Consider the following 9721-nt stretch of genomic DNA (forward strand, 5'->3'; position numbering starts at 1 on the left):
TGAGCAGCAGTTTGTACAAACAAATGCCTCATAGCTGATGTCCTATCCATTATTGCAATGGATGGTTGGCTGGCAACATTTGTTTTTATTATTCCAATACCACAGTACCAATGCATGGTCAATCAACAGCAATGACACCCCCATGTCAATTAACAAGATTCAGCACCCACTACCTGAAAGACAGCTACCTATCATGTCATGTCCAACCTGCACAGGTGTGCTGGTTGCTGAGCTTATTCAATTAAAGAGGACATTCAGCAGCAGCAGTCCTGTGCCTGGTCGCTCCAACAGGGGCCAGACACAAGCGGCACCACCTATTGTCTTTTGCCTGCAGTAGGGGCCCACTGGACTAGCCAGCAAGCAGCTGCAGCAGTAGTAAATAAACAGGTAATCTTTCTTTCCAACACTGAACCCTGGTGGTGCACTTAATATATGCTACCAGATAGGGGACATATCAGATATTAAACTGATATAAACAGACACCACATTTGATACTAGCCAAAAGGAAGAATGAGAAGTGATAACTGTGAAAGGGGAGGAACCAACGCTGTCCCCTTCACATGCACCATCACTACTTGTAGGAAGGGAGGCTGGCTGGCAGCCTCCCATACACACTCTGGCTGGGTGGCAGTCACCCACCAGTACACACAGCAGGCCCTAAACCCATATCATTATTGCTAAGCAGGAAGATGGGAGTCCATTTCACTCTGATGGACCATTTTTAAATGCAATCCATAACCTGGCTTTGGCAGGAACCCTTCTTACTCCTCCTACTTGCATTTGATACTGGGTTTAGGATCTGCATAGGACACACACACACACACACACACACACACAAGCACACACTTACCTGTGTTGCCTGCTGACGCCTCCTTGGCTGTCCCCAAACGGTATAAAACCAACAGCCACGGGAAGCTGTAAGGATAGAGGACATACCTGCATCCTATTGGACTCACTTGTCTTGGTTAAATCCAGCTTATTTGAAAACTTATGGTGCTGCTGCTTCTGATCATGGCAGTGCTGCTTCTGACAAGGCTGTTCTTTGGTGGGCCTAGGTGACATCACAATCTCCATGGTTACATACACAACAAAGGTCAGATGTTGTTTACACCTGGCCATGCCAGTGGTATTGAGTAGCATATCACAGTGCTAAGGGTCCTGGATGCAACAATCTTTCAATGGGGAATAGCCGCACTGAGTTTGTCAAGTGCACCCATGTTTGCAACTCCAACAATACACACATATGTATGTATGTATGTTGTATGTATGTATGTATGTATGTATGTATGTATGTGTATCTATCTATCTATCTATCTATCTCTTTCTCTCTCTCTATATGTATATATATATATATATATATATATATATATATAATTTTTTTTTCTTTTAAATATATATATATATATATATATATATATGTATATATATATACATATATAGAGAGAGAGAGATGGAAATACTTTTTTAAACATGTTTTCACCTTTTTTTTACCTTCTTTTTTTCTTCTCTCCATGTTTTCCTTCTTTCCTCCTTTTTTCCTATGCTGCTGCTTCTTATTTTTCTTCTTTTTCAGACCCTATCATTGCACTATTGCTTATTCAATACCACCAGCAGATGGAGACACTATATTACAACATTAGTTGTGAGCAGCAATTTGTACAAACAAATGCCTCATAGCTGATGTCCTATCCATTATTGCAATGGATGGCTGGCTGGCAACATTTGTTTTAATTATTCCAATACCACAGTACCAATGCATGGTCAATTAACAAGATTCAGCACCCACTACCTGAACGACAGCTACCTATCATGTCATGTCCAACCTGCACAGGTGTGCTGGTTGCTGAGCTTATTCAATTAAAGAGGACATTCAGCAGCAGCAGTCCTGTGCCTGGTCGCTCCAACAGGGGCCAGACACAAGCGGCACCACCTATTGTCTTTTGCCTGCAGTAGGGGCCCACTGGACTAGCCAGCAAGCAGCTGCAGCAAACAAACAGGTAATCTTTCCAACACTGAACCCTGGTGGTGCACTTAATATATGCTACCAGATAGGGGACATATCAGATATTAAACTGATATAAACAGACACCACATTTGATATCAGCCAAAAGGAAGAATGAGAAGTGATAACTGTGAAAGGGGAGGAACCAACGCTGTCCCCTTCACATGCACCATCACTACTTGTAGGAAGGGAGGCTGGCTGGGTGGCAGTCACCCACCAGTACACACAGCAGGCCCTAAACCCATATCATTATTGCTAAGCAGGAAGATGGGAGTCCATTTCACTCTGATGGACCATTTTTAAATGCAATCCATAACCTGGCTTTGGCAGGAACCCTTCTTACTCCTCCTACTTACATTTGATACTGGGTTTAGGATCTGCATAGGAAACACACACACACACAAGCACACACTTACCTGTGTTGCCTGCTGACGCCTCCTTGGCTGTCCCCAAACGGTATAAAGCCAACAGCCACGGGAAGCTGTAAGGATAGAGGACATACCTGCATCCTATTGGACTCACTTGTCTTGGTTAAATCCAGCTTATTTGAAAACTTATGGTGCTGCTGCTTCTGATCATGGCAGTGCTGCTTCTGACAAGGCTGTTCTTTGGTGGGCCTAGGTGACATCACAATCTCCATGGTTACATACACAACAAAGGTCAGATGTTGTTTACACCTGGCCATGCCAGTGGTATTGAGTAGCATATCACAGTGCTAAGGGTCCTGGATGCAACAATCTTTCAATGGGGAATAGCCGCACTGAGTTTGTCAAGTGCACCCATGTTTGCAACTCCAACAATACACACATATGTATGTATGTATGTATGTATCTATCTATCTATCTATCTATCTATCTATCTATCTATCTATGTATCTATGTATCTATGTATCTATCTATCTATCTATCTCTCTTTCTATATGTATATATATATATATATATATATATATATATATATATAATTTTTTTTTCTTTTATATATATATATATATATATATATATATATACATATATAGAGAGAGAGAGATGGAAATACTTTTTTAAACATGTTTTCACCTTTTTTTTACCTTCTTTTTTTCTTCTCTCCATGTTTTCCTTCTTTCCTCCTTTTTTCCTATGCTGCTGCTTCTTATTTTTCTTCTTTTTCAGACCCTATCATTGCACTATTGCTTATTCAATACCACCAGCAGATGGAGACACTATATTACAACATTAGTTGTGAGCAGCAATTTGTACAAACAAATGCCTCATAGCTGATGTCCTATCCATTATTGCAATGGATGGCTGGCTGGCAACATTTGTTTTAATTATTCCAATACCACAGTACCAATGCATGGTCAATTAACAAGATTCAGCACCCACTACCTGAAAGACAGCTACCTATCATGTCATGTCCAACCTGCACAGGTGTGCTGGTTGCTGAGCTTATTCAATTAAAGAGGACATTCAGCAGCAGCAGTCCTGTGCCTGGTCGCTCCAACAGGGGCCAGACACAAGCGGCACCACCTATTGTCTTTTGCCTGCAGTAGGGGCCCACTGGACTAGCCAGCAAGCAGCTGCAGCAAATAAACAGGTAATCTTTCTTTCCAACACTGAACCCTGGTGGTGCACTTAATATATGCTACCAGATAGGGGACATATCAGATATTAAACTGATATAAACAGACACCACATTTGATACCAGCCAAAAGGAAGAATGAGAAGTGATAACTGTGAAAGGGGAGGAACCAATGCTGTCCCCTTCACATGCACCATCACTACTTGTAGGAAGGGAGGCTGGCTGGCAGCCTCCCATACACACTCTGGCTGGGTGGCAGTCACCCACCAGTACACACAGCAGACCCTAAACCCATATCATTATTGCTAAGCAGGAAGATGGGAGTCCATTTCACTCTGATGGACCATTTTTAAATGCAATCCATAACCTGGCTTTGGCAGGAACCCTTCTTACTCCTCCTACTTGCATTTGATACTGGGTTTAGGATCTGCATAGGAAACACACACACACACACACACAAGCACACACTTACCTGTGTTGCCTGCTGACGCCTCCTTGGCTGTCCCCAAACGGTATAAAACCAACAGCCACGGGAAACTGTAAGGATAGAGGACATACCTGCATCCTATTGGACTCACTTGTCTTGGTTAAATCCAGCTTATTTGAAAACCTATGGATCTGCTGCTTCTGCTCATGGCAGTGCTGCTTCTGACAAGGCTGTTCTTTGGTGGGCCTAGGTGACATCACAATCTCCATGGTTACATACACAACAAAGGTCAGATGTTGTTTAAACCTGGCCATGCCAGTGGTATTGAGTAGCATATCACACTGCTAAGGGTCCTGGATGCAACAATCTTTCAATGGGGAATAGCCGCACTGAGTTTGTCAAGTGCACCCATGTTTGCAACTCCAACAATACACACATATGTATGTATGTATGTATGTATCTATCTATCTATTTATCTATCTATCTATCTCTTTCTCTCTTTCTATATGTATATATATATATATATATATATATATATATATATATAATTTTTTTTTCTTTTAAATATATATATATATATATATATACATATATAGAGAGAGAGAGAGATGGAAATACTTTTTTAAACATGTTTTCACCTTTTTTTTAACCTTCTTTTTTTCTTCTCTCCATGTTTTCCTTCTTTCCTCCTTTTTTCCTATGCTGCTGCTTCTTATTTTTCTTCTTTTTCAGACCCTATCATTGCACTATTGCTTATTCAATACCACCAGCAGATGGAGACACTATATTACAACATTAGTTGTGAGCAGCAGTTTGTACAAACAAATGCCTCATAGCTGATGTCCTATCCATTATTGCAATGGATGGTTGGCTGGCAACATTTGTTTTTATTATTCCAATACCACAGTACCAATGCATGGTCAATCAACAGCAATGACACCCCCATGTCAATTAACAAGATTCAGCACCCACTACCTGAAAGACAGCTACCTATCATGTCATGTCCAACCTGCACAGGTGTGCTGGTTGCTGAGCTTATTCAATTAAAGAGGACATTCAGCAGCAGCAGTCCTGTGCCTGGTCGCTGCAACAGGGGCCAGACACAAGCGGCACCACCTATTGTCTTTTGCCTGCAGTAGGGGCCCACTGGACTAGCCAGCAAGCAGCTGCAGCAGTAAATAAACAGGTAATCTTTCTTTCCAACACTGAACCCTGGTGGTGCACTTAATATATGCTACCAGATAGGGGACATATCAGATAGTAAACTGATATAAACAGACACCACATTTGATACCAGCCAAAAGGAAGAATGAGAAGGGATAACTGTGAAAGGGGAGGAACCAACGCTGTCCCCTTCACATGCACCATCACTACTTGTAGGAAGGTAGGCTGGCTGGCAGCCTCCCATACACACTCTGGCTGGGTGGCAGTCACCCACCAGTACACACAGCAGGCCCTAAACCCATATCATTATTGCTAAGCAGGAAGATGGGAGTCCATTTCACTCTGATGGACCATTTTTAAATGCAATCCATAACCTGGCTTTGGCAGGAACCCTTCTTACTCCTCCTACTTGCATTTGATACTGGGTTTAGGATCTGCATAGGAAACACACACACACACACACACACAAGCACACACTTACCTGTGTTGCCTGCTGACGCCTCCTTGGCTGTCCCCAAACGGTATAAAACCAACAGCCACGGGAAGCTGTAAGGATAGAGGACATACCTGCATCCTATTGGACTCACTTGTCTTGGTTAAATCCAGCTTATTTGAAAACTTATGGTGCTGCTGCTTCTGATCATGGCAGTGCTGCTTCTGACAAGGCTGTTCTTTGGTGGGCCTAGGTGACATCACAATCTCCATGGTTACATACACAACAAAGGTCAGATGTTGTTTACACCTGGCCATGCCAGTGGTATTGAGTAGCATATCACAGTGCTAAGGGTCCTGGATGCAACAATCTTTCAATGGGGAATAGCCGCACTGAGTTTGTCAAGTGCACCCATGTTTGCAACTCCAACAATACACACATATGTATGTATGTATGTATGTAATGTATGTAATGTATGTAATGTATGTAATGTATGTATCTATGTATCTATCTATCTATCTATCTATCTATCTATCTCTTTCTCTCTTTCTATATGTATATATATATATATATATATATATATATATATATATATATAATTTTTTTTTCTTTTAAATATATATATATATATATATATATATATAGAGAGAGAGAGAGAGAGAGAGAGAGAGAGAGAGAGAGATGGAAATACTTTTTTAAACATGTTTTCACCTTTTTTTTTAACCTTCTTTTTTTCTTCTCTCCATGTTTTCCTTCTTTCCTCCTTTTTTCCTATGCTGCTGCTTCTTATTTTTCTTCTTTTTCAGACCCTATCATTGCACTATTGCTTATTCAATACCACCAGCAGATGGAGACACTATATTACAACATTAGTTGTGAGCAGCAGTTTGTACAAACAAATGCCTCATAGCTGATGTCCTATCCATTATTGCAATGGATGGTTGGCTGGCAACATTTGTTTTTATTATTCCAATACCACAGTACCAATGCATGGTCAATCAACAGCAATGACACCCCCATGTCAATTAACAAGATTCAGCACCCACTACCTGAAAGACAGCTACCTATCATGTCATGTCCAACCTGCACAGGTGTGCTGGTTGCTGAGCTTATTCAATTAAAGAGGACATTCAGCAGCAGCAGTCCTGTGCCTGGTCGCTGCAACAGGGGCCAGACACAAGCGGCACCACCTATTGTCTTTTGCCTGCAGTAGGGGCCCACTGGACTAGCCAGCAAGCAGCTGCAGCAGTAAATAAACAGGTAATCTTTCTTTCCAACACTGAACCCTTGTGGTGCACTTAATATATGCTACCAGATAGGGGACATATCAGATAGTAAACTGATATAAACAGACACCACATTTGATACCAGCCAAAAGGAAGAATGAGAAGTGATAACTGTGAAAGGGGAGGAACCAACGCTGTCCCCTTCACATGCACCATCACTACTTGTAGGAAGGTAGGCTGGCTGGCAGCCTCCCATACACACTCTGGCTGGGTGGCAGTCACCCACCAGTACACACAGCAGGCCCTAAACCCATATCATTATTGCTAAGCAGGAAGATGGGAGTCCATTTCACTCTGATGGACCATTTTTAAATGCAATCCATAACCTGGCTTTGGCAGGAACCCTTCTTACTCCTCCTACTTGCATTTGATACTGGGTTTAGGATCTGCATAGGAAACACACACACACACACACACACAAGCACACACTTACCTGTGTTGCCTGCTGACGCCTCCTTGGCTGTCCCCAAACGGTATAAAACCAACAGCCACGGGAAGCTGTAAGGATAGAGGACATACCTGCATCCTATTGGACTCACTTGTCTTGGTTAAATCCAGCTTATTTGAAAACTTATGGTGCTGCTGCTTCTGATCATGGCAGTGCTGCTTCTGACAAGGCTGTTCTTTGGTGGGCCTAGGTGACATCACAATCTCCATGGTTACATACACAACAAAGGTCAGATGTTGTTTACACCTGGCCATGCCAGTGGTATTGAGTAGCATATCACACTGCTAAGGGTCCTGGATGCAACAATCTTTCAATGGGGAATAGCCGCACTGAGTTTGTCAAGTGCACCCATGTTTGCAACTCCAACAATACACACATATGTATGTATGTATGTTGTATGTATGTATGTATGTATGTATGTATGTATGTATGTTTATCTATCTATCTATCTATCTATCTCTTTCTCTCTCTCTATATGTATATATATATATATATATATATATATATAATTTTTTTTTCTTTTAAATATATATATATATATATATATATATATATATATACATATATAGAGAGAGAGAGATGGAAATACTTTTTTAAACATGTTTTCACCTTTTTTTTAACCTTCTTTTTTTCTTCTCTCCATGTTTTCCTTCTTTCCTCCTTTTTTCCTATGCTGCTGCTTCTTATTTTTCTTCTTTTTCAGACCCTATCATTGCACTATTGCTTATTCAATACCACCAGCAGATGGAGACACTATATTACAACATTAGTTGTGAGCAGCAATTTGTACAAACAAATGCCTCATAGCTGATGTCCTATCCATTATTGCAATGGATGGCTGGCTGGCAACATTTGTTTTAATTATTCCAATACCACAGTACCAATGCATGGTCAATTAACAAGATTCAGCACCCACTACCTGAAAGACAGCTACCTATCATGTCATGTCCAACCTGCACAGGTGTGCTGGTTGCTGAGCTTATTCAATTAAAGAGGACATTCAGCAGCAGCAGTCCTGTGCCTGGTCGCTCCAACAGGGGCCAGACACAAGCAGCACCACCTATTGTCTTTTGCCTGCAGTAGGGGCCCACTGGACTAGCCAGCAAGCAGCTGCAGCAAACAAACAGGTAATCTTTCTTTCCAACACTGAACCCTGGTGGTGCACTTAATATATGCTACCAGATAGGGGACATATCAGATATTAAACTGATATAAACAGACACCACATTTGATACCAGCCAAAAGGAAGAATGAGAAGTGATAACTCTGAAAGGGGAGGAACCAACGCTGTCCCCTTCACATGCACCATCACTACTTGTAGGAAGGGAGGCTGGCTGGCAGCCTCCCATACACACTCTGGCTGGGTGGCAGTCACCCACCAGTACACACAGCAGACCCTAAACCCATATCATTATTGCTAAGCAGGAAGATGGTAGTCCATTTCACTCTGATGGACCATTTTTAAATGCAATCCATAACCTGGCTTTGGCAGGAACCCTTCTTACTCCTCCTACTTGCATTTGATACTGGGTTTAGGATCTGCATAGGAAACACACACACACACACACACACACACACACACAAGCACACACTTACCTGTGTTGCCTGCTGACGCCTCCTTGGCTGTCCCCAAACGGTATAAAACCAACAGCCACGGGAAGCTGTAAGGATAGAGGACATACCTGCATCCTATTGGACTCACTTGTCTTGGTTAAATCCAGCTTATTTGAAAACCTATGGATCTGCTGCTTCTGCTCATGGCAGTGCTGCTTCTGACAAGGCTGTTCTTTGGTGGGCCTAGGTGACATCACAATCTCCATGGTTACATACACAACAAAGGTCAGATGTTGTTTACACCTGGCCATGCCAGTGGTATTGAGTAGCATATCACAGTGCTAAGGGTCCTGGATGCAACAATCTTTCAATGGGGAATAGCCGCACTGAGTTTGTCAAGTGCACCCATGTTTGCAACTCCAACAATACACACATATGTATGTATGTATGTATGTATGTATCTATGTATCTATGTATCTATGTATGTATCTATGTATCTATGTATCTATGTATCTATGTATCTATGTATCTATGTATCTATCTATCTATCTATCTATCTCTCTTTCTATATGTATATATATATATATATATATATATATACATATATATAATTTTTTTTTCTTTTAAATATATATATATATATATATATATATATATACATATATAGAGAGAGAGAGATGGAAATACTTTTTTTAAACATGTTTTCACCTTTTTTTTACCTTCTTTTTTTCTTCTCTCCATGTTTTCCTTCTTTCCTCCTTTTTTCCTATGCTGCTGCTTCTTATTTTTCTTCTTTTTCAGACCCTATCATTGCACTATTGCTTATTCAATACCACCAGCAGATGGAGAC

General features: G+C 41.3%; 1 pseudogene; it reads right to left on the reverse strand.

Annotated features, from left to right (window-relative positions):
• Positions 1-414: 414 nt before the first annotated feature.
• On the reverse strand, positions 415-517 carry LOC130363363 (U2 spliceosomal RNA; annotated as a pseudogene).
• Between the last annotated feature and the right edge of the window lie 9204 nt (positions 518-9721).

Source organism: Hyla sarda, chromosome 3, assembly GCF_029499605.1.
Source record: "Hyla sarda isolate aHylSar1 chromosome 3, aHylSar1.hap1, whole genome shotgun sequence".
Lineage (NCBI taxonomy): Eukaryota > Metazoa > Chordata > Amphibia > Anura > Hylidae > Hyla > Hyla sarda.